At 37.9% G+C, this 24,914-nt stretch overlaps 1 long non-coding RNA gene across 1 annotated transcript; it reads left to right on the top strand.

Annotated features, from left to right (window-relative positions):
• Window positions 1-64: 64 nt before the first annotated feature.
• LOC143676575 (uncharacterized) lies at window positions 65-24,707 on the top strand. Its single transcript, XR_013172194.1, has 3 exons — window positions 65-555; window positions 23,286-23,711; window positions 24,494-24,707. It is a non-coding gene; the product is annotated as an uncharacterized LOC143676575 (long non-coding RNA).
• The last annotated feature ends 207 nt before the right edge of the window (window positions 24,708-24,914 follow it).

The raw sequence follows: 24,914 nt of genomic DNA, 5'->3' as shown, positions 1-24,914 counted from the left end.
CAAAATATCTCCATAGCAACATTGAGGCCAGTGTTTGACCAAACAATCAGACTCATAAGTTAGCCAAGTTGACACACAAAATTAATCTTCATGAAGATAAAGCAGTTTCATACAAAATGTAGCTCCCTAAGTATAGCCATGAAAATGGTTAATTTTTAAAGGAAGCCTTATTGGGCCAAGAGAGTGGGCCACTCATGTGTGTAGAAAAGGTGAGTCTGCTCCAGAGTTTGGAGAGGGCTGGCCTTCTACCAAGATTTTCAGGAAGATCGTGGCCACCCCATTGGTCAGAGAGGGTGAAGTCTATGCTCTGTAGATTGCAGAGTCTGGCCACGACCCCAGACCCCAGAGCTCTGAGAGGATGAAGCCTGTGCCCTGGCATTTGTGGAGAGTCTGGCCACCATCCTTACGCTTGGAGAGAGTGGATACTTCACAGCAGTGTTCTAGAAGAGCATTGTTGCCTCATAAGCATTTGAAAGACGTGGGGCTGTCACTTCCTCAGGCCCAGAAGACAAAACATCCTTCCATAGATGACTCTCAGACTTTAAATCTAATGAGGTATGCCCTTCTGTTTTTCAGAATTGTTTGGGATCTGTGAACCCTGTTTTCCTTGCAATTTCTCCCTATGGGAATGGAAATGTTTTCCCTATGGCAGTCCTTCCTTTGTATATGAGAAGCAGATAAGTTGTCTAGGTTTTACAGGTTCACAGATGGAAGGGAATTGTGTGTCAAAAACAAACCACATGTATAAGCTATTTTGATGAGACTTTGATCTAAGTATAATTTCTGAAATGATGTAAGGCTTTTGGGAGATAACGATGGAATGAATGTGTTTTGCATGTAAAAAATAACATGTCTTTGGGGCATCCAAAGGGTGTAGCATAGAGCCAAGGACCACCTGCAGCCAGTCTTTGGGAACTGCTTTGATTTGGACATTTTCCCAAGCTCAAAACCCTAAGTGAATAAATTCTTGTTATTTAAGGTGAACCATTTCATGGTATTTGCTTGAACAGCCTAAGAAATTAAAACATTTGTTATATGCTATTGTAGATTGAATTATGTGCCCTAGAACAAACCTGTTCTTTCTCTTATTCTGCATTCCTGTGGGTGTGAACACATTGTAAGGAGGACCTTTTGATGATGCCATATTTAGTTGAGATGTGGCCCCACAGAATGAGGGCAGGGCTTAAACTGGATTACTGGAGGTCTTTTAAAGAGGTCTCAGGAGTCACAGAAGCAAGAAAGGAGAGAATATCACTGTGCAACAGAGGCAGAAATACAAGCAAAGGAACCCCAAGGATTCATGGCAGATAGTACCAGAACACCACAGATTTTGGAAATAAAGCTTGGTCTTTCCAATGCTTTGATTTGGATTTCTAGCCTCTGAAATCTTGAGCCAGTAAATTTATTTTGTTTAAGCCAAAAAAAGGGAAGTCTAGCTTGTCCAGTCTTTTTTTATATTTAGATTCATAACATTTTAGTGTATATGTATGTTTGTGTTTGTATGTATATGAACCACTATATACCATATATCATATATACCGTTTTTAGTCAAATGCTGTGAATCTAAAAATTAAAATATTTTAAATATATAAAAATTTTATATATTAAAATATAAAATATTTAAAATATAAAATATTTTAAAATACATTAAATAGATAATGTATGCAATTATATAATAGGTATATTAATATATTTATATGAGTATATTAACTTACAATGTCTGGACATCAAACATATCATCTTTTACCCTTACATCTCTTCTGTCTGATAAATATTACTATATTCATTGCATTGGAATGTTTTTGGCAGAAATTAAGAAAAAATTAATCAATTTGGCTTCAACAATAAGTAAAGATATTATCTGATGAGAAGTCCAGAGGTTGGGCAGGCTGCAGATGCAATACAACCTCAGGAAAGTTACCAAGCACCTAGGGACTTGACATCTAGCACCTCTCTGTTTTCGACACTGTGGCAGCTTTGTCCTTTCAGCTGGCTTCCCTCAGGGTTGCAAGATAGCTATAACAGTTACAGACATCATTTTAGGATAGGTGGAATTCCAGAAGAGAAGAGACCATTGTTTCTTGTCACCTGCCAGCAGACAGTGCCCGAGCTCGCACTGGCCAGCAGTATGTCACGTGCCCATTTGTAAAGCAAACATAGGAAAGGGAAATGACTTAAACCAGTTGGGAACTGTACCTGGAGCTAGGATGGGATGATTTTCTCTTGATCCTACAGTGGGAGGGGCAGATAAATGAGCAAACTTGTATTTGTGGTGGATAGGGAAGAAGTGGGAAGACTATAAAAGCATGTGTCACAACCGTTTTGTTAAATGAGAAAATGCAGGCATGAAAGGTCACGAGAATGATAAGCGGCATCCAAACCCAGGATAGAGCGCTGCCAGAATACATTTTAGAGATCATATGGTTCCGCTTCCTCAATTTACAGCTAAGAAATTTCATAAGCCAGAATGTTGAATAAATAGCTCAAGATCAGAGACATATAATACTAGCAGAGTTGTGACTGAATCTCAGTTCTGCTGTGCTCCAGTCCTGTATTTGTTCTTTTGTCCCATATTGGTTTCATTTGAATGAATTCATGTCTGGCCTATGGAATCATGCAGTAACGAAAAGCACCTAAGAGTGCAAAGTAGATTCCTAATATTTATTTGTTGAGTGACTAAATATTTCCCAGGTTGCATGTATCTTAGATAATTTCCATTAGTGACAGAAGATTTTCTATACCTGCAGATGTGTGGTCTGTTTATTTTCCCATTTCTATCCTCATTTTGGTATTATTTTGACACTACTAGTACGTATGGCTTAGCTAAGGGGAAAAGGAAACAGCATTTCTTGTGTGGGAAAGCACTTTAAATAAGATGTTATTTAAGTAAAGCAGATATAAGTTATTATGCAAATAGAGTTTAAAGGAGGCCTCGTGTTGGTAGTTTCTCTAAGCTTTTATTGTGTCAGCCTGGAAAAAGTTAAGTGCTGTGTTAAGCAAATATTAGTCTGCAAAGGCTTTTTCAGAAAAAAAAAATACAGTAGTTATTAGCTCATCAAGAAGTTGTTTATAAAATAAAGAAATCAGCAACAGGTTAGCTGTTTCCCATTAATAATATTTTAATAATTATAGAAATATTCTGGTAAAATTATTTGAGTCATCTTTATCAAAACAAATGCATTTTTATTCTCTTCTTTGTGCACAACGTTCCACAAAGCCAATATTCTCTTTGACTTTTGTTCTTTGGACTTATATGGCATCTATTCTTGTTGATGGCTTTATCTGGTTATGTCATTTTTTAAAAGAAACTTGCTTTCTATCCAAGTGCAATCTGCATACGTACAGGAAAGGGTAAAAATCAGGGTGATAGGTTGATGAGTTTTTGCAAAGTGAATACCTGTTCAACCATCATCCAGACCATTTCCAGCGCCACAGCAGTCCACCCTAATGCCCCCTTCCCAGTCATTAATCCCTGGCCAGTTCACTATTCTGACATCTCTCACCATAAATTGATTTGACTATTTTTAAGCTCTGTATACATGCAGTTATAAGATACATACTCTTTTGTGCCTGGGCTCTTTTGCTCAATATTGTTTGAGCACTTTATTGCATTTCACAGTAGTTTGTACATTTCTGTTGACTTTCCATTAAGTGGGAGCTTTGGAGGTGTGCCGGTCAGATCTCTGTCCTGGGGAGGTTTTACCTGGAGGATCCAACAGCATTCAGCTATGCGAAAAGCATTCAGCTATAGCGCCCTCCAGATCCAGCCAGTGACTGAGGATGTGGGACTGAGCATGTATTAAAGCCTGAGTATTTCTGCCCTTTGTGGAACTCTTCCTTGGGTGATATGTCTCCTGGGACTCCCCTTGATCTTCTGCACACTTTCCTCCCAATAAATCACTTGTCCTCCTAACACTTTCGAATCATTTGTTTCCAAGAGGATATGAACTGTCACACATTATATGATTATACCTCAATTTATTTATCCACCACGAACTGTTGATAAATATTTTGGTATTTCCAGCCGTGTGGCTGGATAAAAGCATCCATGCACACGTCTTAATTCACATTTGTGCTGATATCAGTTGAATACCTAAGTGTGGAAATGCTGGTCACAGGTCATGTGTAGATTCAGCTTGAGCAGATCTTGCCAGAGTTTAACAAAGGATTGTGCCAGCCTTCATCGGCAACAATAGGGTATGAAAATTCTGATTGCTGCATATGTCCTCTCATAGTTAGAATTGCCACTTTAAGAAATTTAGCCACCAGTTAGCCAATTTTAGCCATGCTGTTTAATGGTGCTGAGCATCATTTAAATGTTTATTAGTCATTTATCTGTTCTTTTATGGAAAGTGTCTATTCACAGGTGACTATTTTCTTATTAGCGCATCAATATTTTTCTTACTGATTTGTAGGAATTCTTTATATATTCAGGATATACTCCTGAATACTTTTTCTACTGTGTACATTCTTTTGTACTTTCTTGATGACTTTTGACATGCAAAAGTTTTTAATTTTAACATGCATCCTTTATGAACTCCACCCACCCCTCCCACATACACACCTTTTCCTGGCTGTTTAAGAAACCTTTGTCTCTCTGAAGGTCATGCATATGTCATCAATATTTTCTTCAAAAAGCTTTTGTTGTTTTTCTTTCTACTTTTTAGGCCTGCAGTCCACTTGGAATTGATAATTGTGTATGATGTGATGTAGGGATCATGATATTTTGTTAACATGTGGATATTTATTCAACCCAGCACAATTTATTAAAAAGACCATCCTTTTACTACTTTATTGCACTGTCAGCTTTGTCATAAACCAGGTTACCATATATATATATATATTGGTCTATTTCTTGACTTTTTAGTTTGTTCCATTGATCTATTTGTATAGCTTTGCATCAGCACTATGCTTTCTTATTTACTTTACTTTTTTTGGTAGTTCTCATTATATAGGGATTAAGTCTTACAGCTTTGTCTGTTTACTTCAAGGTTGTCTTGGCTATTCTGACATTTTCAGATAAACTTTATTATCAGATTGTCAAGTTACATAACATATGCCATTGGAATTTTTATTGGGATTGCATTGAATCCATAGGTCAACGTAGTGTGACTGAAATCTTAAAACATGAAGCTTTCCAATCCACAAACATGATGTATCCTTCCATAAATTTAGGTACTCTGTAATTTCTCTCAGTGATGTTTTGTGATTTTTATGCAGAGAGAGTTCACAGGTTTTGTTTGATTTATTCGTACACAGTGATAAATTTTGGGGAATTTTTGCGCTATTATAAAGGATTTCATTTGAAAATTTTGTTTCCTAGTTGTTTGTTTCTGGTGTATAAAAATGAACTTAATATTGTGTATTGAAATTCTATCCCATAACTTTGCTAAATTCGCTTACTAAGTTTATAGATTCTTTATGATTTTCTATGTACACATTTACATTATCTAAAAATAATGTTTTGTAATTTTCTTTCAAACCCTTATACAATTTTTCTATATTTTATTGCATTGGCTGAGACTGTATTACAATGTGGAAAAAAAGTGATGATAGGTTACCTTGATTCATTCCTGATTTGGGGAATATCAAGAATTATTTCTAATGTCTCTCCTTTAGTGGCTTGTTTTTTAACACTAATTCTCTGTCATATTAAAACATTTTTATTCCTATTCCAGATTTGCCAAAAGTTTTGCTTTTATCCTAAATGTGATGAGTTTTATCAAATGCTTTTTTATGCATCTATCGAGAGCTTTTTCCTTTTATTGTGTTAATGGGGTGACTGACAATGATTAATTTTTCAAATGTTAACTTTTTTTCTGGAATGAATCCCACTTGGTCATGATGAATTCTCCCCATTTTTTAAATGCTGGGTTCAATTGGTTAATATTTGTTTAAGATTTCTGTGTCCAAATTCATGAGAGATTTTTCTAAAATTTTCCTTTCTTGTAAAATCCTTGTCAGATTTTCATTTCGAAGTTATTCTTGCCTCATAGAACAGATTGTAATGCTTTTCATCTTTTTCAATTATCTAAGAGTCTATTTAAAATTGGCATTATTCCTTCTCTAAATATTTGGAAGAATTCATCAGTGAAACCACCTAAGCCTTTAGTTTTTTTTGTGGTTAGATTTTTAATTACCGAATCAATTTCTTTAATCAATCTTGGCTATTCAGATTTTCTTTGCGTGTCAGTTTTGTTAGGTACTATTTTACAGGGAATATTTACATTTTATTTACAACTTCAGATTTACTGGTATATAGTTGTACATAATGACCTCCAATTAACTTTTAAATTTCCATAAAATGTATAGTGAGATTCTCTTTTACAGTCTTGATGTTCTTTGTGATTTCTTTTTCCCTTGATTTTTTTTTATGCTATATACTTAGTGGCTTATCAATTTTATTAACTGCTATGAAAGAACATTCCTTTGTTCATTTTTCCTTATTGTATGTTTGCTTTCTGTTATATTGATTTCTGCTCTCATCCTTCTTCCTTCTATTTTCTTTGAGATTACGTTCTTTTCCTTAAGAGGAAATTTTAGGTCATTATTTTCAACGTTTTACATATATGAAATATGTGTGTGCATATTTAAGCTATAATTTTCCCTCTACACATCGCTTCCCACAGCACCCCACACGTTTGTATGGGTTTGTATATTCTAATTTCCATTTTGATTTCTTCTTCAACCCATTGGTTATTTAAAGGCATATTTCTTAATTTCCAAATATTTCATCATTTCCTAATTAACTTTTTTGTATTGCTTTCTATTTTAACTCTTTTAGGCTCAGAAACCTTACTGTATCTGTATTCAGTACTTTGAAATGTGCTAAGACTCACTTTAAGTAATTGAATATGGTCAATTTGAGTAAACAATCCATGGACATTTAAAAATAATGCATAATTCCAATTGTTGTGTATATAATGTTTTATAATTATCAGCTAGGTCAAGTTGTTAATTTATCTATCCAAATCTTGATTTTTACTACATTTTTATTTGCTTTTTCTTTTTTTCAGTTACTCTTCCTTTCAGTTACTGAAAGAAATATGTTGAAGTCTTCAGTTATGATTGTAGATTTGGCCGTTTTCTTTTTAATTGTACCCATTTTGGGTGTATTTGAAACTATGTTATTAAATACAAATGTAAATTTATAATTATTCTATCTTCTAGCGGATATATGATTTTAAAATTATCATCACATATATTTAAGTTGGATTGACATTTTATCATAGGGAAATGTCCTTTTTTTCTCTTGTCAAGTCTACTTTGTCTAATATAAACTCCGCTACAACAAGTTCTTTTGGTTATTTTCACACTGTATTACTCTCACGTTTCTAGATCATTTTATTTATAGTATCACCTTTAAGGAAAATACAATTTAGTTTTATATACTTAATTTTATATCTTTTAATTCAAGAATGTGGCACCACCTGCTATTCATCTCAACTAGTTGTTCTTTTTTTCATTTTTCTGTTTTTTAATATTAATCAAGTTAAAAAATATTCCCTTTTACCTCTATTTACTTTGCAGTTATAGATTTTATATTATTCTTTTAATGATTACCCTGTAGAATACATTATAACAAATAGCTGTATTTGTCTCTTCCTGGACAATGAAATGAATTTACAATACGTTAATCCCCTTTACTCTTATCTAATTTTGTGCTTTAAAAAAATAATATATACATATTATATATACATAGGCAGGCACCAGGAATCGAACTTGGGTCTCCAACGTGGCAGGCAAGAATTCTGCTGCTGAGCCACCATTGTACCACCTAAAATTTATATTTTTATTCTAAATGTATTTAAAACCCCACAAGTTCAAGGTTATACCATTTAGTTTTCATTTTTAAAATTTTGTTTGTCCTTTGTTGATTTTCCCCCATTTCGTGTTATACATTGATCTACCCTTTTTGCTACTCTTTATTTCTCCCTGCATTACCATTATTCCATCTAGAACAATTTTCCTTCTTTCTGAAACTGTCTGTTTATAATTTATTTTAGTATGATTCTGCTGTTGATGAAATTCTTTTTTTTTTTTTTTGTATGCTGTATGGTCAGGTCACATTTCATTCTTTTTCCATGTGAGTATACCATCTGCTGAATTTTTGTTTTTTTGCTTGCTTGTTTGTTTTGGGGGTAAGTGCATGGGCTGGGAATTGAACCTGGGTCTCCCACATGGCAGGTGAGAATTTTACCACAGAACTACCTTTGCACCCCCCAGACCCATTTGTTTTTATTTGAAAAAGCATCCTTATTTCATTTCATTCTTTGGTGGGTAAAGGATTCCAGGTTGGTCATTATGTTTTAGAATTAGCATTTTAGAGCTGGCATTCTTTTGTCTCTGGCTTCTATCATTGCTGTAAAAAGACAGACATCAATATAATTATTGCTCCCTCGAAGGTCACTGCCCAAGCCTGGATACTTTTCAGATATTCTTTGTCTTTAGTGTCATCAGTTTTATTACAATATTGTGGTTTTATATGTATTTATCCTGCTTGAGGTTTGTAGAGATTCTCGAATATGTATTTTGGGTTTTCTTTTTTTTTACATGGGCAGCTACCAAGAATTGAACCTGGGTCTCCGGCATGGCAAGTGAGAACTCTGTCTGCTGAGCCACCTTAACCTGCCCATGTATTTTGGTATTTTTAAAATCAGTTTTAAGTATTCTTGGCCAATATCTCAAAATATTACTTATGCCCCCATTTTCTCCTTTGTTTTCCCTTGAGACTCCAGTTATACATATGCTAGACATTTTCTCTATGGTATACATATATATGTTTCTCAATCTCATTTTGGTATTTTTCCATCAAATCTTTCTATGTTTCTGTCTAAATATTTTGACCTGAACTATCTTCAGTCCACTAATTCTTCTGTTGTCATATAGTTCAATTCCAGAATTACTATTTGATTATTTTTTCTAAATTCTACATTTTATCGAAATACCCTTTTTATCTATTTTTCTTCTTTTTCTCTATTTCCTCAAACATACGAATCATAGTTATTTTTAAATCCCAGGTTCATAACTATAATATATGGGTTTTGGTGCAGGTCTTTTTATTGTCTGATTTTCTCTTGTTTTTTTTTGGCCATTTGGCCTTGCCTCCTCATATACTTGCTAATTTTCAATTAAATTCTGAGATATATGAAAAATTTTGTAGACTTGAACAATGTTATACAATGTAATATGCCTCCGGAGATGATTTACTTTCTTTCTTACAGAATGTTAGTAAATGTATAGATCGCCCTTGACCCAATTAGGTATTGAGATACTTTGAGGCTGGGGTTCTAGTTTTCTGAGGAATGTATATTTTCAGGATTGTCTAATACTTCGGGTATACCTATCCAGGAGTTTTAATTAAAAACCTTAAGTGTTAACCAAGGCTCCTTTCCTTGGCAAGCCCTGAACTCCAATTTTTGTCTTCTCATCTCTATGGGAACTGAAATCTCTGCTTGGCTTTTTAGCCTCTTAGTAGCTACTTTCGGCTTAGTTCCTTAGCCTCTTACTTCCAGAAATTTTATCATTCAGCAGATGCTGAAAAGAAAGAAGCTGCACACAAATGTTAGGTTCCTTTCCCTGATATTCTCTTTTCTTTGCTATCTCTACTTTTCAAGTTCTGGGTGCCTTGATTATTTTCGAGAGGCCTAAAAATGTGATGTTTCTTCTTGGTGCCTGCCCATGCCAAAAAAAAAAAGTGACGTTTTGTTTTATATTGTGTAGCTTTAAAAGTTTTTCTTAGAGAGAGAATTTGCCCTGTAGAAGCTAGTCCTGTAGCCATGTCAACTTTCCAGTACCACCAACATAATTGTTTTCTCTCAATAATTATTTTGCCAGCAGGCAAAGACTACAGAGTTGTTAGGATAGAGGAAATCTTTGCCCATGGTGAATGCACCCTTCCCCCCAAATAGAGTCTATCTACTCTTTCATTCATTATTCATTCATTCCTCAACAAAAGTTCATTTAGCATATATAACATGCATATGTAAAATGTGAAAATGTTTTTGACTCTGGAGTATAGGAATGAATTCAGACATGATTACTGGATTTGAGGAGCTTTCAGCCTATTGAACTGCATGAGTGGGAAGATTAGAGGATAGAAGGATACAAGGTTTTGGGTTCAGACAGACTAGAGTTATTTTTCAGTTGTGGCCTTGGACAAATTATTCAAATATTTCTAAGCTTGGGTTGGGAAAAATATTGGAAAAGTGTCATGAAGTTAGGACATAAAGTATGCATCAGGTTCATCAAAATGCCTACAACATAATAAGATCTGAATAATTTGAATTTCTTATTGTTAGTCCTGGTAGAGAGACATACAGAGTGGCGAGTCCCTGGAAGATTTTATAGAAGTTAAAATATATAATAAATGTAAGATGTAGATGGTAATTGTTGGATTCATGTGTGTGTGTGTGTATATGTGTGTATGAGAGAGAGAGAGAGAGAGAGAGAGAGAGAGAGAGAGAGAGAAAAGGGTGGGGTTAGGGTGGCGTGAGAGTAGGAGATAGGAAGAAATCTTCATTGACATAGAGGGAATGGCACAGGCTTTTGTTTCTTTTATATCACAGATTGAGCATTTTTTATGTGTCTGGCACAATTTTGTGGGGATACAATGATGAATAAAATAGACATGGATAAATTGTGCCTACTTTTATAAAGGTTACAGGTGGTGAAGGATACAGATAAGCAAGCAGGCAATTCCAAGTAGTATGGTACCATAAATCCTTTGGGGTAACAGCCCATCTCATAGCTGTTATTTTCTTCTCTGAAAAGGTCTCTTCATTTGATGCCTTAGCTAAACAGAGCCAATAAGATTATGGTGTGAATTAAGGACCTTTATTCAGGGACATTTATGTTTTTACATATGGCTGAAGCTGCGGCCTGCCATATTCTTTCATTTGGATGGAGGATCATAGAGAGCTGCTCTGCAGAAACAGACAGGAAGAAAGTAGAAACTGAAAAAAATAGCAAAAAAAAAAGAGGGTTCAATTCCTTGTTTTCATCCTTTCATAAGGCCTGATTGCAATCCTGCCCTAGGATTATGAAGAGAAAAAAAAAAACATTGCATTTGTATCCAGCTTAAATTCCTTAAAGCTGGTTTCCATTTCTTGCATCCAAAGAGTCTTAACTAATACATTTGTGATAGATGCTAAGAAAGAGGATTCTCATTTTCCAGAGGATCACATGTGAGGGGCATATAATACAATTTAATTGATAGATCAGAGATGGGATTCTCAGAGGAAGGGATGTCTAAACTCAGATCAGAAGGATCAACAGGGGTTACCTAGGTGAAGAAAAGGAGGAAGATTATTCTAAACAGGGGAAAACGAATTTGTGACCTGGAGGGAAGAAAGGGTGACGGAGAAGGAAGTGAAGAAGTTCAGTCTATTGTAGCTCAGTGTTCAGAGGTTGGGACTGAGAGAGTGGAAAAACATCAAGGTGGAGAGGTGAACAATTTCAGGTCATCAGAGCCTGGCTGATTGCAAGGAGGTGTGATGTATTATCTCCGTTCCTCATAATTCCATGTGGAGAGATTTCCCTTATACTCCTTCCCCTGTTCACATCTCCTTGGAGGAGAATTGAGACGTCTGGTGGATAGTAATTGCCACCATTCCAAAATTCTCAATGGGATGGAATTAGAGATTATGAACTGGGTATGTGGTTTCATTCCTTCCTTTTTGCCTTCCATTTTCACTTCCTTTTCAGAAAATTGTCTGTTTCAGTAGGAACATGGGTGACCGTTACTTACTAAGATGGCAAATACAAAGAGACTGAAATACTCCATTTGTGGAGTGAGAAATCCAAGCCTGGTAAATAGGCCAGGACTTTGATAAAGATCTGGATCCTCTGATAACATCTTGCATTGATGTTTTCTAGACGCTGCTAAGCTGATCAGAGAAATAAGTTAGAAGCTAGCAGTAACACGCATGAGCTCTATTTTAGTAAATATTCTCTTTGATATTTTTCAGCCTGCTATAAACAACCTAAGTTACTTGGAGAAATGTGTTACACAGTATTAAATACTTCATTTTGGTAACTCACACCTCTGTTAGGTTGATATTAAGAATAATTTTGGAGGTAGGAGAAAGCAGAGCTGCATGGTACATTGCTGTTTCCCTTATGCTTCATAGTAATATTCTCTCCAGAACAGGACTGCAGTTAGAGTTAAAGACCGTCTCCCATATATCCCTCTTCTTCTAAAAAGATACACCATATTTCTGCATCAATTCAAGACCTTCCCCTTTATTCTGCTTAATTAGTGACAGGCTAAGACTGGATTTGGTGTGTTTCCATCTTATCTTGGAACTCTGCATATCTGACCAGACTCAAATCCAGATGATCCATCAGTCATTACAGATGGCCTTCATTGTTTATCCCAGCATAATACTAGTTTATCTGGAGAAGCCACTTTTTCTCCAGTCAACATTTAACATCAAGTGACAGCTAGCCTGAGAAAGATTTGGAAGATGAAAATTTAAAGGGAAAAATCAAAGAAGACAGGGAGGATGGAAATTATGCAATCATCACAGGTGCATCAGAATGCTACAAGGTATATTTGGAACCAACTAGACACGTAAGAGTAGGAGTCTTGGAAACCTATGTATTTAGGAGGGTCTTGGTCTCAGGCTTCCCTTAACACACAAAATAACAATAGGTACCATGTTTAAAAAAAGTACTTACTCTATGACAGGCACTGGGTTAACACTACTCACAGATCATCTGATTCAATACGGGCAATCTTAAGAGCTGGATACTGCCATTGGCTCCATTTAATGGAGAAGTAAAACCTTGGAAGACCCAAAGAGTAACAAATAGTGGAGGAAGATTTTAAACCCTGGTCTGTGTGGGTCCAGGACCCGCGTCTTTAACCATGATATACTGTCACAAATCCATTAGGTGGCCATTTTACCTGCCTTTTTATTATTGCAGCCTGACCTTTCATCTCCTCTCTGTTTGTTTGCACTGGATATATAGTTTCACCTCGTGACTTCACTGAAAATCCATCCAGTTCATACTGGACTACCTTATTTCCCATTATAATCACCCTCTAGAGGCCAGATACTGCCATGCCATGACCTTAGGTGTCATTACGGGTTGAATTGCGTCTCCCCAAAAGAGATGCTGGAGTCCTAACCCCCAGCACCTCAGAATGTGACCTTATTGGGAAACATGGTTGTCGCAGATGAAAGTGGTCAAGATGAGGTCACAGTGGAATAGGGTGGGCCTTTAATCCAACACAACAGGTGGCCTTAAAAGAAAACTGATCACGGGGATGCATGCACAACTACGTGATGACACTGTGAGCCAGTGATTGTGTACTTTGTATGGCTTGTGTAGTGTGTGAATTTATCTCAATAAAATCGGGGAAAGAATAAATTTTAAAAAGACACACACACACACACAAAGGAAGAGACAAGACAGTTGAGTCACGAGAGAGAGGATGGGCGGGTGGCCACGCAGGCAGACAGCAGAGCGAAACTGCCGAAATCAGCACTGCTGGGGTCACCAGCAGTCCGGAGAGAGTCAAGGAATAAACTCTCCTCTAAGACATCAGAAGGGTCCTGGCCCTGCCAACATCTTGATTTTGGACCTCTGGCCTCCAGAACTGTGGAAGAATAAACTTCTGTCGTTTTAAGCCACTCTGTACGCTTGGTTCCAGCATCCCTAGAAGACATTTCAGTCTTGAACTGGTTTCCCCCAGAAAGCAAGCCGGCAGAGCTCCTGGACTTGGCTGGCTGTGATTATTACCATACCAGTGCTGCTCCCTGCACTTCTCTTGCTTAATAAAACAGTGTTAGCATTGCCCACATTTGTTCTTGGCTCCCACTACCCAGCAGCCTGGCCCCCCTCCCCACCGCCCCACCTGCCACATGGCAGCAGACTCTCAGCCGGGCTGTTCTGAAAGTCGTGTGCCCCCGGCCCCCGTGACTCTGTCCCACACCCGCCCATGGGTGAAGTTTGGGCAACTGAACCCGGCTACACGTCTGAAAGGACCAGGCGGAGAAGCAGAGGGGGGGCGGGGCATGGATGGGAGAACTGTCAGTCCTTTGTCCTTTCCTCTAGTTACCATTTAAACGCTTTTGCTGCAATGAAATTTGAATTTCAAAAGGCGAAAACAACTTTTCTCATACCCACAATTTCCCAGCAGCCTACAAACCTCTTAAAACTTTACCTTCAATCTGCTGCTGGTGGTAAGTGAACGCTGAGTGCCGAGGGAAACCCAGTCCTGCTGGTTAGTCGGAGCTGCCTTCCGCGGCTCCTTGGCTCACCCACCAGCGAGCATTCAAACCAACTAGGCGCCCTTCGGTTCTGGGAAGTACAATCCAATTCTCAGAAAACTGACACCTATGGGGTCTCCGCTGAGGAATAATTCCCTAAATGCACAAGGGGACGCTCATCTAAATAGGGAAATGGAGAGCTGGATTAGAGGGTGCAGGGATGGAGAGACGATTTATACTAGAAACACAGCTAAGGGTGTCTCTTTCCCCTCTCCCTCCCCCGGGGTAGGTTAGAGAACTTGGTTGTGACCCATCTCTGGCAACATAGTCATTTTTATTTAGGGTGAATGAGGCTGCTGCGAGGGCCTCAGTGGGAGTTCCATTGTCAATTCTACATTAAAGGACCATTAAAATAAAGTGTTACTGTAAGAAGCTCAGGCTGCTAAACATTTCTCAGAAGAGCTTTGTGCCTCTTCTAAGGGCTGCATGCTTCTCCTTTCCATTTCCAGGAGGGAAAAAAAATGCCCCTAATGAACTGAACCTTTTTAATTGATTATAAAAACAGAAGAGAACATAGCAGTGGGATTTGTTGGCAGCGCTTTCCAGCAAGTGGCAAATTGCTGCATATTCATTTGTTTCTCATTGGCCAAGATGGAGCCTCATTTGGTATTAAAGCAAATGTGCTGCGAAGTTGCAGAGGACAGGGTTTAACGACTTATCCTGGCTGGCAGCCTGGGTAATCTTTTTCGGTGGATGGTAGGAGGGTCAGGAAGCGGTGGGGGGTGGGGAGCCAAGTGCGTGTGTGCCTGGGGGTGGGGGTGGGGGCTGTTTCAGGAGAGGCAGGAGCTGTGTTTCACTGAGATAGTTCCCGAAGGAGCGGAAAAGAATGGGAGGTTTTACTTCCAAAGGTGACAGGTGGGAGAGTTGCATTACAATGTGGTAATTATAAGAATAATGTGACTGCAGAGCTACTGTACTTGGCCTTCAACACTATTATTTCAGTAGTCCAGGAACTAGGACTGACTGAATTGACTTTTCTAACAGAAGAGAGAGAGTAGCTCATCAAGCCTCAAGTGGTTGGAAGGGACCCTGGGTACATCTTCTGTGACCTAAGAAGTTTATTCTGCTTGCTCTCTGCTCGGGGCCTCAGGCTCTCATAGCTTCGCATTCACTCCTCCTCTTCCATTTCGTTGTCTTCCAACTTGCACTTCTGCTCCCATGAAGCCAGGCTCACACAAACCATTCAGTTCATTTAAAAGGCAGTTTCTTTCTGCCTTAGGGCCTTAGCACATGCTGATTTTTTTTGTCGTTGTTGTTTTGGTTTTTTTTTTTTTTTTTCCCGTATGGGCAGGCATTGGGAATTGAACCCAGGTCTCCTGCAAGGCAGGCGAGAACTGCGCCTGCTGAGCCTCCATGGCCCGCCCCACAAGCTGTTCTTTTGCCCGAGCTCTCCTCCAATCCCTTGTTCCACCCCACATATCCAAGCTGACTCTTCTTCATCCTTCACACTGTAACTTCACGCTGCCTCCTCAAGGAAGCCTTCCAGGAACCCCTTTACGGGTACGAGCCCTCCCCTTTTGGGCTCCCTTCATGCCGTACTTTACCTTTGTAGCAAGTATTGCAATCGTAATTGCTAGTAATTACTAATTACTAGCAATTACTAATTACTAGCCTTCTTCAGCATAATATGAATGTTTCTGGCAGATCTTTATAGTTATTAAAAAGTTAGAAAATTATATGTATTCATGTATTGTTTCATCATAAAAACTTAGCACTTGTTTTAGAGATAGCCCTTAGTGATTTCAGAGAAGGGATTCTTGAGACAGCAGCATAGAGTTTTCCCAGCTGGATTCTGGAAAGTATTGGAAATTAGGTAAGAGTTCTGTCCTGGCGACCAATTTAGTAGCTCAGAGTTCTATAAACTCTCTCATGTCTTGCACTAAGTCCGAATAGATGATATACTTTCGTAATGTTGCATAACCTAGACACTTCGAGAAAACTGTCAAAAGATTTAAGCAGATGTGTGCTGAAAAATTTAGGTAATTCTTGTAACTGGATGGTGGGCAAGTTTCCCTCAGTCCCTGCATGTTTGCTTCATCTTTGCATGGAGAACCAGAGAGAAATTCTAACTACCAAAACCTTGGGGCCACAAACAATTAACAATGTGTACCCAGAAGAGACTCTCTCAGCTGAGTAAACCAGGACCTGAAGTTGATTAATCATATCTTTTAAAGTGGGGAATTAGGAGAAAAAAATGAAACATACATTTAAGCAATCTATTTTAAATTAAAACATATAAATACATATTCGTTCTAAATCTTATGCTACAGAATCAGGCCTTGTGAGTTTGGCGCACACTGAGCGAAGCCCTCCGTCACCTTTCTGGTTTCAATTGCATGCAAAAGGCAATATCTACCTTTTCCGTTTCTTTTTTCTTTATGTTAAGAGAACTGAAAGATATTTGTGAGGCAATCTGAAAGTAGAATCCTTCTTTATTTTATGTTTTTCTTCCCCCTCTTTTACAGTTGTCTCTCACACACGTAATTCAATAGTTTTTTCACAGCTTGTCTTTCTATAGCATTAGTTTTCATAGAAACAACTCTTCTCACACTCGTATTTCATATGTTTGTCTTACATATACTTAAGCTATTTAATTACAATAAATTATACAACTGGCATAAATGGGTTTGGAAACAAACTCAACCGACTCTGGAAAAGCCTACAACACTCCTGCCATGCCAGAGACCTGGGTTCGATTCCCGGTGCCTGCCCATGCAAAAGAAAAGAAAAAAAAGTCTACAACAGAGGAACCGGATCCTGGCAAACAATGATCAGAAAGAAGGTCGTGATGATCAGGTGGGAAGTTTTATAGAGCTAGTGGGGGCTGTTGGTTAATCCCTTAAACTAAGTGCTGGTTCGTTAAAAGAATTTTTTCTATGTCTAAATATGCTTGATATTTTATTAACGTCAGTGTCCCTTGGCAGATAAAAAGTTTCATAGAGGCAAGAACAGCCCCTGTGCATGGTGGGTGCTCATGCATACCTTCCTGAATAAATGAATGCATGGCCTCCTGAATGCACGGCTCATTCTTTAGTCTCTGCTTTTGCTGATCACCTCCTTCACCTCATTTCCATCTCCCAACACATCTTGTAAATCCAACTTTTCTGTTTGACTCATTCACTGATAAGACCAAGAACCACAGGTCTTGGTTGTAGCCTCAAGGTAAGGCAAGAAGTTTTTGTTTTACATCCCCTAACATAAAGAAAATGAATATTTTGAAGCTAAAATACATTTGTTATAATGTCTGTTTCAATTAATGATCAAAACAAGTTATTCCAAGAACATTTTAAGAAATTATAATAAGGATTTAAGATAAAATGATGAAACCCAGGCTTCCTGGAATGCCAAGCTAGCCAAGCCACCCTAACACAGCATGTGCACTTATTAAGAGAGTAGATAGAATTCCAGCTTGCAGTGTGGTTAAACCTGATTGGTATTCGGGAACACAAAAAAGAGATGATTTGAATGGTAATTTGGTACTTGAATTAAATGTTTTGAAAAATTTTGGTAACATATATGCAACTCAAGAAGAGATGGTTAAAATGGTAATTGGTACTTTAATTGAAATTTTTAATTTTGATTTTTTGGTAGCATATATGCAACCAAAATTTCCCATTTTAACTTCTTTCAAGTAAACAATTCAGTGGCACTAATCGTGTTCGCAATGTTGTGCTATTTTCCATCTACCAGAACATTTTTTTTACATTCCTATGTTTTATCTAAGTTTTATCCTAGTAACATATGTACAACCTAAAATTTCCCCTTTTAATCACATTCATCTTTATAGTTCAGTGCTATTAACTACACTCACAATATCGTGCTACCATCACCATCATCCATTTCCAAAACTTTACAATCAACCTAAATAGAAATTCTGTACGAATTAAGTATTAACTCTCCTATTTTTTACTGCCAATCCAGCCCCTAGTCTCCTATATTCTAGATGTTAGTCTATGAATTTGCTTATTATAATTATTTCCTATCAGTTGAGATCATACAATATTTGTCCTTTTGTGTCTGGTTTGTGACTCAGCATAATCCATGGTGTTCATCCATGTTGTCTCCATGTATCAGGACTTCATTCCTTTTTATGGCTGAATAAAATGCCATTGTATGTATATATCTCATTTTGTTTATCCATTCATTGGTTGATGGATACTTGGGCTGCTTCCATCTTTTGGCATTGTGAATAATGCCACTATGAACTTCAGTGTGAAAATACCCATTCAAGTCCCTAAGACAAGAAATTTTAACTTTGCTTTCTTTATCAAATGGACAGAGTAAATATTGTCTGCAAATCCTAAAATTGTCATTTTTAAAAAGAAGACTCAAATATATTATACATGAATGTGACAAAAATGCAATCACTTTTAAAGCCACCCAAATATTTTGCAGGCAGTAGATATTTAAAATATAATTAGAAATACCTGATTTAAAACAAGAGGAACTTTATTAGGTTTGACTATCTGTAAGTTCTTTTTCCAGCTCCAAACAGTGTATTAGAGCAATGATTCCTGATATGTGTCTCTGAAATACGAGCAGATATTTTCTCAGTACCTATTACTTGCCAGGTACCTTGGCTGTTCATGGGGCATTGATGGCTAGAGACGAATAAGATATGTTCTCCTTCTTTGAGGCAATTATCACCCAGTGGACTGGAATGAAAAAGTTGCTGTGAGGAGGGAGCATGAAGGAATGAGATGTTCAATTCCGTTGGAGAGATTAAGATTTTTTAAGTGATGCAATGACTAGGGACAGAAAAAAAGCATGCTTAACCTGTTGGAGAATATTGCCTAGAGATGTGGCTCAAGAGGGGACAGGTCTTTGGGATACGGGGAAGAGAGAATCCAACAACCTGGACACTCTCTTCCTTCCCCCTTCCTCCCCTTTGTCAAGATCAGAGTCTTATTTCTCATAATAAAGAATAACAATAATGGCAAAGAAATCACATTAAGTTCCCAAGGTCAGCATTTCCTCCTGGTTAGCAGTAAAGGCTGAAGTATGGACAGATGGGTGGTGGGAGGCTTCTGTGTAGAAATGAAAACCAAAGCCTTCAAAATCTGCCATAACTTCATGAGTACAGTCATTAGTCGTGGTTCGTGGGTTTTCCAGGCCATCTGTGGAAATATCACCATGGTCTGAGGGCGTGTGCTGGGGACAGATAATGTCAGGTTTCACCCTTCTGTGAGATGACAAGCATATCCTCCATAAACTCATGAAAAATGTCAAAGAGATAGGTCTGTGGTAGAAGAAAAGGGATATAATATGCAGTCTTATTCAAGAGTAGGAAAGGAAGAATTTGTGCTGGAGAGGAAGTGGTAGCCATTCCATTCTTAATTCCAGAGTGAATGATGGTGGTGATGGAAAAGTTGGATCGTGTAATTGAAACCTGGAGTCTGCTATACTATGAAGTTGATTTTAATCCAAGATTATATGCAAGTGTCTTCCATATTGCCTTCCAAATATCTCCTCAGTGCAGTATCCAGACAACTTAAAATACTTTCCATTTACTTGCTGTTTCCAACTTCCTTTTTGGTTTTATGCCACTCAGTTACTTAAAAAGTGTTGGTGAACAAAGTGAGCAACTCAGTTTTTAGGGAGAATAAGCATTTTTTTTTTTTGAGCTGCTGACATAGAAGCTATCTTTGGCCAAAGGAAATCTTTCAGAACATCCTGTAGGATCACAGAATGATCAAGAATACAAAGTGGTATAAAATGTGTAGTTTGAAGAATGTATTACTCTGATGGGGCATGGTTTCCCAAGGAAACAGTAATTTTCTTGGGTCTGTCGATATTGACCAACAATAAATCTTCACATAGAGAGATATATTTATCAATATTCTTCAAATGAAGGCTTCAGAGGCTGGTAAATTGCCTAACTTTTGAGAGACATCCAAAGTTTCTGAAACACCTAGAGGAAAATTGCAAGGAACCACAAACCTCAGGTTCATTAATATTTCAATTCCAGAAAACTCTGCCACTACTTCTGATTAACTAATGGCAATATGGCAGTGAAAAGGCCCTAAAGAAATAGCATCTTTGTGATAAATAGCCCAATAAATTATACACGTATTCCAAATGTATTCCAAAATTATGAACGAGGAAAGGTTTCTCTTCAGTGTTTCTACTTCCTTCTACATAGTTTTCCTTCTAAGGTGGCACCCCATATCACTTCTCTAGTTGTTCAGAATTCTCAGAATTTGTAACCTTTTTTCTCTCTCTACTTTCACTACTTCCTCTCAGAGACTGCTTTCATCAAATCTGGGAGCAAATTTAAGTCAATGTTTTACCTGGGAGTAGGAGACAGGATATAAGGACGGGGTGAGGGCAGTGCTTTACCTTATAAACAATTGTGGAATTAGATAGTATTTTTATTCAATTGTTTGAATAGATAAAATAGACAAATTGTTTAGAAACCATTCTTAGTTAACTTTTGTATCATTTCAGAGGTTTTGAGGCATATAAAAAAATAAAAGTGAGTTCTGAACATCTTTTTCTCAAAAGATAACATACTAAATACACTGTCACATTTTACTCACTTCCCTTTATGTATCTTGAAGATTTTTATCAATATATAGAAAGTGTGCTCATTCTCTTTTATACTTATGTCCAGATAGAATTCCATTTTATGGGTATACCATAAATTATTTAATCAGTTCTCTATTTAGGAGTACTGGAGTTGTTTCCGGTTTTTTCCTGTTAAAGACAAAGCTGCAATGAAGAACCTTTTCATAAATCATTTGAACATGTACAAATATATCTGTAGGAGAATTTCCCAGAAATGGGATTGCTGGATCAAAGGATACATGCATATGTAATTTTAATAGATATTGCCAAATTACCCTCAATAGGACTTGTACTCATATACTCTCCTGCTGGTAATGTATGAGAGTGCCCATTTCCCCGCAGCCTCAACAACAAAGTGTGTTATAATGAAAGGTTTTTAATCCTTATTGAATAAATTTCCAGGATTAGAGAGCTTTTGAGAAAGGAGTTTGTTTTATATCTAAAAACCTTTTCAGTCTTCTAAAATCACTTCCCTTGGGCAGAAACAGCAAAGCAATACTTGCTATGTTCTAGGCACTGTGCCAAGGATTATGGTTACAAAGGTAAATGAGTTCCATTTTACAATCCCTTTTCCTTTACGCTCCCTTTACTTCAAAGTTATCAAGACCTATTGATTTTATGTTCCAAAGCAGAATGCTTATTAAACCTATCTTTTCTTCTCCATCCTTATGCAAGTTGATTGCAGTAACTTCCTAACTCTTCGCACATATGCTGTTTCTTCCAAGCCCAATCTATGTTCTTTTGTGCCCTCCTCAATTACCTTTCCAGAATATGAATTGAATATTGCCTGGTTGCTCATCCCATTTTGGCTCCTCTTGGTTTATTGGCCAAAGTTCAAACTCCCTAGTCCAGCATCTGAGACTTCTCACAATCTTACTATCACCTGCCTCTTTGGCTGCTCCCCTCTGAGTTCATCTCCGATGAGCTGCATGACTGTGTCTTCCTCTTACTCTCCAGGTACAGAATTCTCCCTCATCCCATAACTTACATTTTAAGCACTATCTCTATAATGTTTTCCCTGTGCTCTGCCATGCCATGTGGAATGTTCACATCTTCTTCTGAGACTTATAACGCTGTTTTACAAATTTGTTTCTCCTAGTCAATTGTGAGTTCGTTGAAAGAAAGGTCCAATTCTTATTCATCTTTAGATATTCAGTGTTCAGAACTATCTCTAGTCAGAGATGGTCTATAACTGTTTGTTTCATTATTTAATAATAATTAGTTGACAAAGGTTGGGGTCAGGGTCAAGATCATATTCTAAAGAGAAATGTCTGTCTTCTGGCTGGTGGAAATGAAGATGAATAACCTCGCATTCTGGGAGGCTTATGTCTGAGTCTGTTTGTCACAAACCTGGGTTGAATGTATGAGTTCAGATATGTGAACACACCTAAGATCTACTGGGTTAGGTTGTCGTCAATAAGGCAGAATTTCACACAGGACAAATCGGTTAAGGACTTACCTGCACAAGCCATTCCTCTTCTTCCTGATACAGAGCTGACTGATCCCTACCAGCTACCCTTGAAGTTAGATGAAGCCATGAACTGAATTCAGGCCAAGAGAATATGAATGGAAGCAATGAATGCCACTTTCAGGACCAACCCCTTAAAAACTCGTGTGCAGTGCCCCATACTCACTCTCTTTCTTCATTCCCAGAAGGTCTAGTGTAGAAATCCAAGAAGCTAGGAGGTGATGGAATTAGGTATCAGTTTGACTACATGAAAGGCCACTCACCACATATCCAGTTGGACTGTGACAAGATTAAAAAATAGACTTTTCATAGTGTTCAGCCACTAAAACAATATGATGATTTAAAGCTGTATGTACCTCAGAAATCTGTATGTAATCTATTCCTGAGGGTGTAAACCTATTGTAGATGCAAACCTTTGATTGGGTAGGTTAATTCAATTGAGATGTGACTCACTTCGTTTAAGTGGGTCTTACTTCTCTTACTGGAGTCCTTTATAAGAGGATAAAAGAGAAAAAGCCCCAGAGAAGCTGAGAGAGAATATACAAAGAAGCTAAGGGGACAAAGCTAAAAGAGAGAAACACACAGAAGAAACTCAGAGAGGAAGCCTCTGGAGCTAGAAGCTGGAAGCAACAAAACCCAAGAGAGAAGGGAGAGAAGGGAGAGAAGGACAAGCAGATTCTACCATGTGCCCTCCCATGAGACAGATGAGTCTGTATCACCAGCAGCCTTTCTTCAGGAAGAAGATATCTTCCTGTTGATGCTTCGATTTGGACATTTTCATGAGAATGAAAGAACTGTAAACTTGTAAGTTAACAAATACCCATTGTATAAGCCAACCCATTATTGGTATATTGTATTTTGTTAGCTTTAGCAAACTAAAATAGATAATCAGGTTGCCAGTTACAGCATTGCTCTGTAACACATAATTGCAAACACACACATATTCATGTTATTCATTTTATTCAATTCAGGTCCTCTACCAGAAGAAAAAGGATGGCAAGTACTTGTGCAAACAGAGCTACTTCACAGTGAAAGTTCACCTCCAGACATAGACCTTGAAGCAAGCTTGCTGGTTATTATTGCCACATTGCAGTGGTGACTGGCACGTGAGCAAGGCTGCCAACAGCACCTATCTTGGTGCCAAGTTGCCTGGCTATAAGGCATGGCTTCATTTTAATAAATGGCTTCCCCTCCAATCAGTAATAGCCACTGCTCTATGTGTGCAGAAACTCCATTCATTCATTCTCTCTCCACACAGACACGTTAGTCCCATGTAAGTGTTGTTTGCATAACTTCTTTTTTAGATCAGTCGTAACCCACAGGTGAAAACCCAGTGTGCTGTCACCACAAATCCTTCTCCTTGACTTCAGAATTTTGAAGAAAAAAGAATTGCCAAGGTATTCTTCAACATATCATTAGTCTGCTGCTTCTTAGACGAAGTTTATCAGCATAAATTGACCTAGAAGTCATCGCTAGAATCCATGTTTTCATTAAATATCATTCTTATAGGTTCCTTTTCCCCCCTATCTATACTTGTTCTCTGGGGAACTAGTCTCTTGACTTTAAAATAATCTATGTGTTGGTGACTCCCAAATATATCCCACAAACCCAGCCCTCTCTCCTGAACTCCTGATATACAGATGCATATACATATACATATACACACACTTACAATACACATACACACACGTACATCCAATAGCCAACTTGATAGCCTTACTTTGAATGTATAATATGCATCTCTACCTTCAACAGAGCTTCTAATCTTCCCCCAACAAACCTGTCTCTCCTTGCTTTCTCCTTTTCAGTTGATGATGAGTCCATCCTTCCAATTGCTCTTCTCTTTCTCATCATTTCACCTTCACCTGTCAGCGATGTATCCAGAATTTGCCCATTTTTTACCATCTTCACTGCCACAACCCCTGTCCACCACCACTATTTCTCCCCTTGATCAGCGCAATAGATTTCCAATTGGTCCCCCAACTTTTCCATTTACCCTCTCCCATCACTATAAACTATTCTTTAAATATGGCAGCTGAAGTCATCTTGTTAAAATGTAAAGCAGATAATGCCATTCTTCTGTTCAAAGCTCTCTGATAGCTCCATGTTTGTATTAGTCAGGCAGGTCAAGCTCTGCTGCACAAACAAATGGACCCTAACTGTTTTAATGTTCACTCAGGCAATGTCTGATGTAGGTCATTTGCATTTTGACCATCTCCAATTGGAACACTTGAATTTGAAGATCATGGCAGTAGAGCAGAGAGATATGGAGGAGCCACAGTGCCTTTGGACTGCCTCAGCCCAGGAGTGATACACATCACTTGTGCTCACCATCCATTGCTGAATAAGCCCAGCTGTAGTGGAGCCCGGGATATGTGGAAGAGCACATGGTTATTTGGTGAGCACGCTCCCCACATACCATTTCTCTCAGAGGAAAAGCCAAAGTCCTTGCTGTTTCTCTCTCGTGCCACATTGGCCCTCTGACTGCACATCTCCCATTCTCCTCTTCATTGCCTCTGCTCCAACTGCATCACCTCCTTGCTATTGTTGCATCTGTCAGGTACACCCCTGCTTTGGAACCCTTCAACCTCCGTTCCCTC

This window comes from Tamandua tetradactyla, chromosome 3 (assembly GCF_023851605.1).
Source record: "Tamandua tetradactyla isolate mTamTet1 chromosome 3, mTamTet1.pri, whole genome shotgun sequence".
Classification (NCBI taxonomy): Eukaryota; Metazoa; Chordata; class Mammalia; order Pilosa; family Myrmecophagidae; genus Tamandua; species Tamandua tetradactyla.
The sequence above is the reverse complement of the archived record's forward strand: the minus strand, read 5'-3'. Positions and strand labels throughout refer to the sequence as shown.